The sequence below is a fragment of the Mus caroli genome, chromosome 14 (assembly GCF_900094665.2).
Source record: "Mus caroli chromosome 14, CAROLI_EIJ_v1.1, whole genome shotgun sequence".
In the NCBI taxonomy this organism is placed as follows: Eukaryota; Metazoa; Chordata; class Mammalia; order Rodentia; family Muridae; genus Mus; species Mus caroli.
Genome location: NC_034583.1, coordinates 12,741,278 through 12,749,696, shown reverse-complemented (window position 1 = coordinate 12,749,696; position 8,419 = coordinate 12,741,278). Strand labels below are relative to the sequence as shown.

Below are 8,419 nucleotides of genomic sequence, written 5' to 3'. Positions count from 1 at the left end.
CTAGATTTTCCTGTCAGATTCCCTCCTGGTGAGTGAAGGTAGGACAGGGCCTTCAAAATACAGTAGCAGATTACTTCTAAAGCTTGAGAAGGTTAGCTTTCTAGGCCTGGCTTCTGAGAGAGGATGGATTTATTTATTAATTACATTTGAGGCAGGGTCTCACCATGTAACCCAGGGGAGCTCAAAGTGATTCTGTTGTCTCAGGCTACAGTACTGAAAAGGCAGCTATGAGTTACCATGCATCACCTCCCTTCAAGAGCAAGGATTCCCTCCTCGCCTCCCTGCTGGTATTTAAACTGTACCTTTCCCCAAAGTGCTTCCTTAATCCAGAGAAAGAATAACTCAAACCTGGGGTAAATTGTTGCCACAAGCATCAGGGCTCAGCTGTGAACGTAACTGGGGGAAGCCAGGGGAAGAAACACTGGTGTCCCACCAGCTGTTGACTGTCCGAGCCACTTGTCACCTGAGTTTCAGTCTCTTGTAAATAATAACCGATAGTATGTAATTGAGTATTTTCTCTGCTCTGGGAACTATTTGAAGCACCACGTATCTGTCTGGTCTTACTTCCTTCTCAGATTTTTCCACTGTGAAATATGGTATGATTTTTGCAAGTGGGAAAACTGCAGCATATAGACATTAACTCGTTTGTCTAAGTTTACAGGCAGGAATGACAGCTCAGATTTTAACTCTGGAGGACAGACTGACAATGGTTCTCTTTATCCACAACACTATCCTATCGTCTGAAACAAAGGGCAAAAGAGGCTCCTCAGCCCTACCAATATTACGTGGGTGGTAGAGGAGGGGATCTATGACTGGACTGGGAATCCGGGCCATTCAGACCACACCATTCCCTTCATTCACACTCTCCTCAGACTGTTCTCATTGCTAGATCTACCTCGGCATTGCAGGACTTGGCTTAGCTCACACGTCTCAGAAATCCAGCGGGTGCCATTATTTTCTAAGCATATGGGTTAAATAAAATCTCAGTGGTAGGGAGACCTTGGGGGAATGAAGCTCCGGAAAGGTTGGCTGGCCACAGAGGAAAAACTCGGCAGCAAGAAGCTGCAAGCTGCTTGGGAATGCAGATAGGCCATAAATTAGAAGGCGCTGCTGGCTGGCCCCGGATCTCAGGACCAGAGTCTATGCCGGCCCAATAAAAACAGTAGCTTCAGTTCAGAATGAGAAAGCAGTTTGGGTGTTGAGGAAACCCACTGAGGCACTGTGTGGACACTTTTGGGAGATGAGCGCTGGGAGATAAGAAAAGGACGGAGAAGACAGTGCAGTGGGGATGGAGGGGCGCTGGAACAAAGGGGCCCGGGGGATTAGAGCCAAATTAGCATCAGCAGCAGACAAAGCCACTTATAGGAAGCCCTGAAGTGGTGGGAGAAGCAAACGAGAAAGCCAGCTACCCGATACTAAGAGAGGAGGAAGTGGGAGATGCGCTGCTTCCTGTAGGAATGAGGATTGAAGACAAAGCTGGGTGGGGACTCAGGCTTGAGCTTCAGGGGCTGCTATACAGACAGACACTCGACGCCTCTCGGTGGGCAACTCCTACTACGGCTGGGCTGGGCTGGGCAGGGCTTCGCTGCGCTGGGCTGGGCTGACTGGGCTGGGCTGGGCTGGGCTTGGGCTGGGCGGGCCGACCTCACCACCCATCTGCTCCGCCAGGGGAAGCTGCTCTCTAACCAAGCCTCCGGAGCCAAGCAAGGTAAAGGACACGTTTTCCATGTAGCTCCTTTTGAATTGAGATGAAGTGACCATGCTTGTGGGTTTTGGGGTGGATTTCTTAGGGAAGCGAGGAACATTGATTCAGGCTTGGGGGAAATGATTAAGATGGGATTTTAATTTTTTTTTTTTTTTCGAGAACGATGGTCAGATTTGTGACACATTTTGTTCAGGGTGTGGGGAACCACCCTCAGTGTTTAGGAAAACAAGCTGAATGTAAGAAGTGGTTTGTTTAGCTAGCTCAGCAGACCGACAGGGCTGAGTTGCAGTCAGCTGGGGTGCGAAGCTGCAGTCTGGGCGCCCGAGCGTGGCAGACCCTTGTTTTGGGGTGTAAGTGGTGAAAGATGTTAAGCACACTCATATACGTATGTATTTCGGTGAGCCGTCTCTTTGCAACATTATGGCTGTGGTTTGGCTGTGAGGATGTTGGGTTCTTTTGTACATAGATTTTTTTTTACCAACAAAGGCTCGCATTTCGAGAGCGAGGGGCTAGTATTTACCTCTAAGGAAGTAGTGTCCTCCTCTCCTTGCTGCTACCATTTGTTAGTAGGTCTTACCCTAAAGTTGCATCCTTATTTAAAGGACCATGGCTGGCCTATAACTTGCTGAAAATCGGATACCGGTGTGTAAATGGATTTTATGCCTGTATGAATTTTATCCATCTCTAGATCAAAACGATTGTTAATTCTAGACAGAGATAATATCGAAGTGAGCTGGTTTGTTTCCTTGTCTGTGTATGCTGTACACTGAATTAATACAATCAAAACACAGTTTTTATTCTGTAAATTTTCTTAAGTACTGGATGCTGATAATGAGTCTGGGATGGTAACTGGTTCGCGTTTATGAATGATATATATAAAAGTGCAATAAAGAGGTCTAACAGGCTTGAACTGAGATTATGGGCTTTCTTTGGCAGAACATGTAGGATAAACAGTTTAATAAACTGTGTCATAATTTTTAAAAAATCTTCAACAAAAGTGTAGTTAAGCATAAGAAAGCATTGATTAAAATGATTTTTACTTTTTTATATACAATAAAAGGAGATAGTTTTTCAAAGCACAGAAAGAGCTTCGAATGGTAGAATGAAAACAATAAAATGGCATGTTTGAATACTTATGAATTATTAAAATACAAGTTTTTTTTTAAGGACCAAATAATACCAGTGGAGAAAATATGTACTTTTGTGATAAAACCATTGTCAGTTGAAGAAGCCACACAATTGAGATTCGGTTTTGTTTTGTCACCTTTATGAAATTCATTTAGCTTCTCAGAAATTATTGAGTAGCGGTGCATTTTCTGAGACAGGAAGCTTTCATGGACACTGAAGAAATAAATTTCTATTTTCCTAAGCATGTGTAGGAGTTGCTCTAACCATGGGGCTCTTGGGAAGGCTTTCTTGAATTTAATCAAAGCGAGTCATTTCAGGATTCCAAAGTCCCCATCGCATCCTAAAGTGAAATATGTAGCTCCATTCTTCTGGATGGAGACCTAGGCTAGATCTAGAGTCTGGTGATCGCACTGTGTGCCCCTAACTGAAATAGGAAGCTGGGCCTCTGGGCTATAAGGACAGCAGGACTTTCCTTTCAAACTGATCCATCTACAGCCTGTGTTCGCAGATGATGCGACACCCTGCTTTGTTTGGGGATGTCTAGAAAATGTGTGTTACCCCTCCCATGTGTCTCACGGGAGAGTGAGGTGATGAAACCCTGGCATAGTAGAGTCAAGGGGGCTCTGCTATCTGTCTGAAAACACCTAAGAGCTGCCTGTTTTGTGCACAGCAGAAAACACTTCCTTAATTGTTAAATTTCAGCTCAAGGCAGAACGTGAGTGAGCAACAGCAGGTCTGTGAGGATGAGGGCAGGATTCTTTCGTAAGCAAGAACAGATGGGTGGGTGTGCTTCTACGATGCAGAAGGAGACGATTCCCACCGCTCGGGCCATACAGAACACTCACAGGCATTCTTTTCCTCAGGGTATTTGGTGGCTGGAAAGGGCGTCAACAAACACTGAAATTTTAATGGGATGTGTGTGTGTGTGTGTGTGTGTTTGTGTTTTCCTGACATATGGTTTATGACTCTTATTATTTTATGGCCAGCCCTGGGCCTCGGGAGATGGGTATGTGGTGATGGCGTTAGCTGAACAACTTTTTAAGACTGATTCTCCAACTTTTAAGTATAAAAGTAGAACACCTATTCACAAGAACTCAGTATGAGGAGAAGAAAGGAACGTGGAAGAGTGCCAAGGGAACATTTTGGAGGCAACATGCTCTGCCTCCGAAGCCCACTGCTGCTTCTTACTACCTGACTCAGTACATGGCTTTGTGAACCTTAGTTTCTTCCTTGTGAAGAAAGCACAACAGCACATAGTCAGGGCTTTATGTGACTCCGCCTTTGCTTTTGTGTGTGGATAAGTGAGTGCTGGGTACAGAAAGATGCTAAGTGTCACTTTGTCCCTTCAGTGGCATCTGGAGAAGTTAGCTTAGTGGTCTCTGCCATTGCCTCTGAGAACAGAGATTTCTGTATTGTAAAAGGATATTCATATCACAAAATGTCTTACTTTAGTAACTTTGAAGCATGCAGTTCCATAGAATTAAGCATAAACACATTAATGTGCTATTTTGTCCCCATCATCTGCTGAATTCTTTTTAATCTTATAAAACAGAAAATTGGTAACTATTAAACAATATTTCTCCTTTTCTCTGTAGCTCAGGCCCTATGAAGAACCATCACGATGGACAGGGAATCACACAATGTTTCATGATGAAGTTAATTCATCTTCTATACTGTCTCCAAGGTTGTTGTAGCACATGTGAGAATCTCCTACATTTTAAGTTGAATAACATTCCATACCATATATCCATCCCATGTTGATTGTCCATTCATCCTTTGATGAATACTTGGACCAGTTTTTGGCTATTACAAACAATGCTGCTATGAATATAGAGTCCCTGGCTTCTGTGTTTTTTGAGGAGCCACCATATTGTTTCCCATAGCAGCTACACAACTTGACACTGCACCAGTGAGACACAATGGTTCTAGTTCACCTGACTCTTCACCAGTGACTGTGGCTGATTCTTTTTGGTTATTTGTCTTGATAATTGCCCCCCTATGGTGAGGTGGAGTCTCTTTGTGATTGGATTTTCTTTTTCCTGGCAATGGCTGCAGAGTCTCAAATACTTCCAACCCCATCTTGCAAGAGTAGACCTCATGCGATTGACATTTTCCCAATGATTTTTATTTTTCATTTGCTTTTGGCTACTGGTGTATCTTCTTTGAAGAAATGGCCATTTAAATACTTTCCAATTTTGAATTTGATTCTTCTTAAAAATTTTTGTTTTGTTTAGTTTGTTTGTTTGTTTTACTTTTTAAATTATGTATGTGGTGTGTGCGTGTGTGCCAGAAGCTATCAGATCTTCTGGAACTAGAGTTACTGGAAATTGTGAGATGCCTGGCATGGGTGTGAAAGACGATCTAAAAAGCCAAGGCAATGGCTCCTGAGGAACAAACCTGGGGCCACTCTTTGACACAGACACAGACACACATACACACACACACCATCCTATATGAACATGCACACACTCATACACAAACAACACAATCAACAGCAGAGGGTGCTCAGTTATTTTTGAGTGATTGTCTGTTTCTTTGAAGTAGTTTTACTACAGAGGCTTGAATAAGGCAGATGGAGCCTTTTAGCTCTGGGCAAGTACGTGCAATAGGACTTGCACTTAGTGGGAAGATGGAAAGACCAGTCAGTATCTTAAAACTTTTTTCTTTTAAAGATTTATTTATTTATTATATGTAAGTACACTGTAGCTGTCTTCAGACACTCGAGAAGAGTCTCATTACAGATCTCATTACAGATCTCATTACAGATGGTTGTGAGCCACAATGTGGTTGCTGGGATTTGAACTCAGGACCTTTGGAAGAGCAGTCAGTGCTCTTAACTGTTAAGCCATCTCTCCAGCTCCCGACCAGTCAGTATCTTAACTGTGTCACTGGCCTAGCTAGTTGGAATCACACATGAGTTCTTCTGATCATCTCTCATGTGCCTAATCTCTGAGGCAGGAGAGAGCCTGGGAACTAGGTTGATAGCTCCTCTTTGGGATTCACCACCCTGTCAGCAGGTGGTTGTTTCTCGAAAGCTCCCCCCATCTCTTTTCTTCTCCTCCTCCTCTTCCGCCTTCTCCTTTTCTTCTTCTTCCTCTTTCTCCTCCTCTTCCCCCTTCTCCTTCTTTCCTTCCTCTTCCTCTTTCTCCTTCTCTCCTTCCTCATTCACTTTCACTCTCCCATGCATTCACAGCAAAGTCTGTACACCCCCAACCCCTATTCACTTTGTTCCTTGCAGTTGGGCCAACCCTCTCTTTTTCTAACGTGTGTTATAGGCCTCCTCAATTCTTATCACTTCAGATTTTCTGTTTGTCTTCATTTGTCTTAGGCCATTCAGACCACAATAATAAATGATCACAGACGAGGCCATTTACAAACAACAGAAATTAATTTCTCCCAGTTTCTGAACCTGGATATGGGAGATTGTGGTGCCAACAGATTATAGGTGTTTGGTGCTGTCCTTTTGTGGCCTTACTGAAGGCCCTCTTCTACAGGGGCATCAGTCCCATGCAGGCCCCGAGGATGGGCTGCAAAGACCCCTCCTCCTCTAACCCACTGCAGCTACACGAGAGGTTAGGCTCCAGCATATGAGTGGGGGTAAGGGCACAAGCATCGAAACAGAGCCACATTCATTCTGTGTTTGCCCTTTCTTTGCCTTTCCTTCAAAGCGAGGGTATATTCTCCTCCCAGACTCTATTCTGTCCCCTCTTATTTAAGTGATGACAATAACGGGTTTCTTCACTTTTAATGATTGTTTTTACTATGTTTATTTATGTGTGTGCACAAGTGCTTCAGTGTACATGTGGAAGACTGAGGACAGTTTGTGGGAATCAGGTCTCTCTCTTCCTTCCTATCATGGACTGAATTCAAGTTGCCAGGCTCAGTGGCAAACCCTTGGACCCGCTGAATCACCTCATCAGCCCAGGATTTCATCCCTTAATTTACCTTGTTTTGCCTTACCTATTATTTTAGTTTTTCCTTACACACATAAACAAAATCTTCTGCCAACAAAGCCTGACCTTAACTTTGTGTCTTTCTTTGTTTGAGATAGATTCTCACAGTGTAGTTCAGGCTAGCCTTGAACTCAGGCTCCTGCCTCAGTGTCCTGAGTACTGGGGATAGAGGTGTGTGACATCAGGCCTGGCTCCCCTTGACTTTTGTAACCTCTCCTGGCTCCCTTGTTTTCACCATGCCTGTTGAAATTTCCCAGCTCCACTAACTCTAACATGGAATGTGGGGCTCTTCTGCCCCTTCTCTTCTCCTCTCCCCAACTCACACTCTTCCCTCTGGTTCCAATCACTGTTGTGTGGGGGTCAGTTCTCATATCTGATCTCTCCCTGCTTTCTAAGCATGGCCAACTCATTAGAGCACCTAACCCAACTCTCAGGTTCAAAACGGTGCTCACAGCTGCCTCTCACAACTAACTGCCTTTTCACATCTCGAATCCACTCCTCTCGCCATGTCAGACGCCATGACTACTAATGATTAGCACTCTCCTCTTTCAACTCTGACGTATAACACCCCCCCATACCTCCCCCTTCCACTGTCTACTCGTTTCTATGGTGATAACAGTCTTTTGGTCAGGGCCTCTTGGTTTCTAGCAGGACTGGTTTGTCCTTCCTCTAGATTAGCTCTCTTACTTCCTCTTTTGTATTTCACCTCACAGCCCAGCATTTGCAAAGAGCCGGATGGATTCTGTCTGTTCTGTAAGGCTCAGTTCAGGGGTTAACGTCTTCCACCCAGCCTTCTCTGGCTGCTTCAGCTGCTTTCTTCTGCTACTTCCCAAGTAAACAGCAGTAATTTTAATTCCCTGATTGTTCTTACATCACAGTATTTAGCTCATTCTGGTGTGTGTATTAATTTTGTACATGCATTCTCCTTTTAACAAGCACTCAGGATAGCGACTACATTTGTTTTTGTCTCTGTCTCCATCATAGCACACAATGCAATTTGTTTATCATCCCGTTGTCTAATGAACTTGCTTGAGTGACTCATATTTTTGATGCAGAGTGAGCTAGACATAGAACTTGTTCTCTGGGCAATCACAGACCACTGTGGAGAATAGACAGATATAGAAAGAATTACAATGCAGTTAGTCAGTATGACCACAAGTCTGAAATGAATGTCTGCCCCGTGCCACCTGCCCTTTGAGACGCCAGGGAACAAAACAAGCCAGTTCTTTCTTTTCTTGGAACTTAAACTCTAGTTTTGAGAGAGACTTAAAAAACACGTAAACCAGAGGCATGTAGATCTGGCTGCACACTAGAAATCACAAGGGGTACTTTGAAGAAAAAAAAAAAAGCTCTGTCCCAGCTCTACTCAGACTATGAAATTAAAGTCATCCGGGATTGGGAACCACAGACAAAGACAAATCACAATACAAGAAAATATCAACTGCCACTGTGTGTTAGATAAAAGGGGAGGTGGTTGTACCAGTTGTATATGTGATAGTGGGGATTTAGTTTTCTTTTCTTTCCTTCTCTTCTCTTTTCTTTTCTTCCCTTTCCTTCTCTTTCCTTTCTTTCTTTCTTTCTTTCTTTCTTTCTTTCTTTCTTTCTTTCTTTCTCTCTCTCTCTCTCTCTCTCT

At 43.8% G+C, this 8,419-nt stretch overlaps 1 protein-coding gene across 1 annotated transcript in view; it reads left to right on the top strand.

The window, feature by feature from the left end:
- The first annotated feature begins 1,441 nt into the window (after positions 1-1,441).
- The window catches only part of Gng2 (G protein subunit gamma 2), a 104,651-nt gene continuing 97,673 nt past the window's right edge, over positions 1,442-8,419 (top strand). Inside the window, exons 1-2 of the mRNA XM_021181885.2 lie at positions 1,442-1,540; positions 1,669-1,708. The gene's annotated coding sequence lies outside the window, so the exon portion shown is untranslated. The remainder of the gene's footprint in view (positions 1,541-1,668; positions 1,709-8,419) is intronic.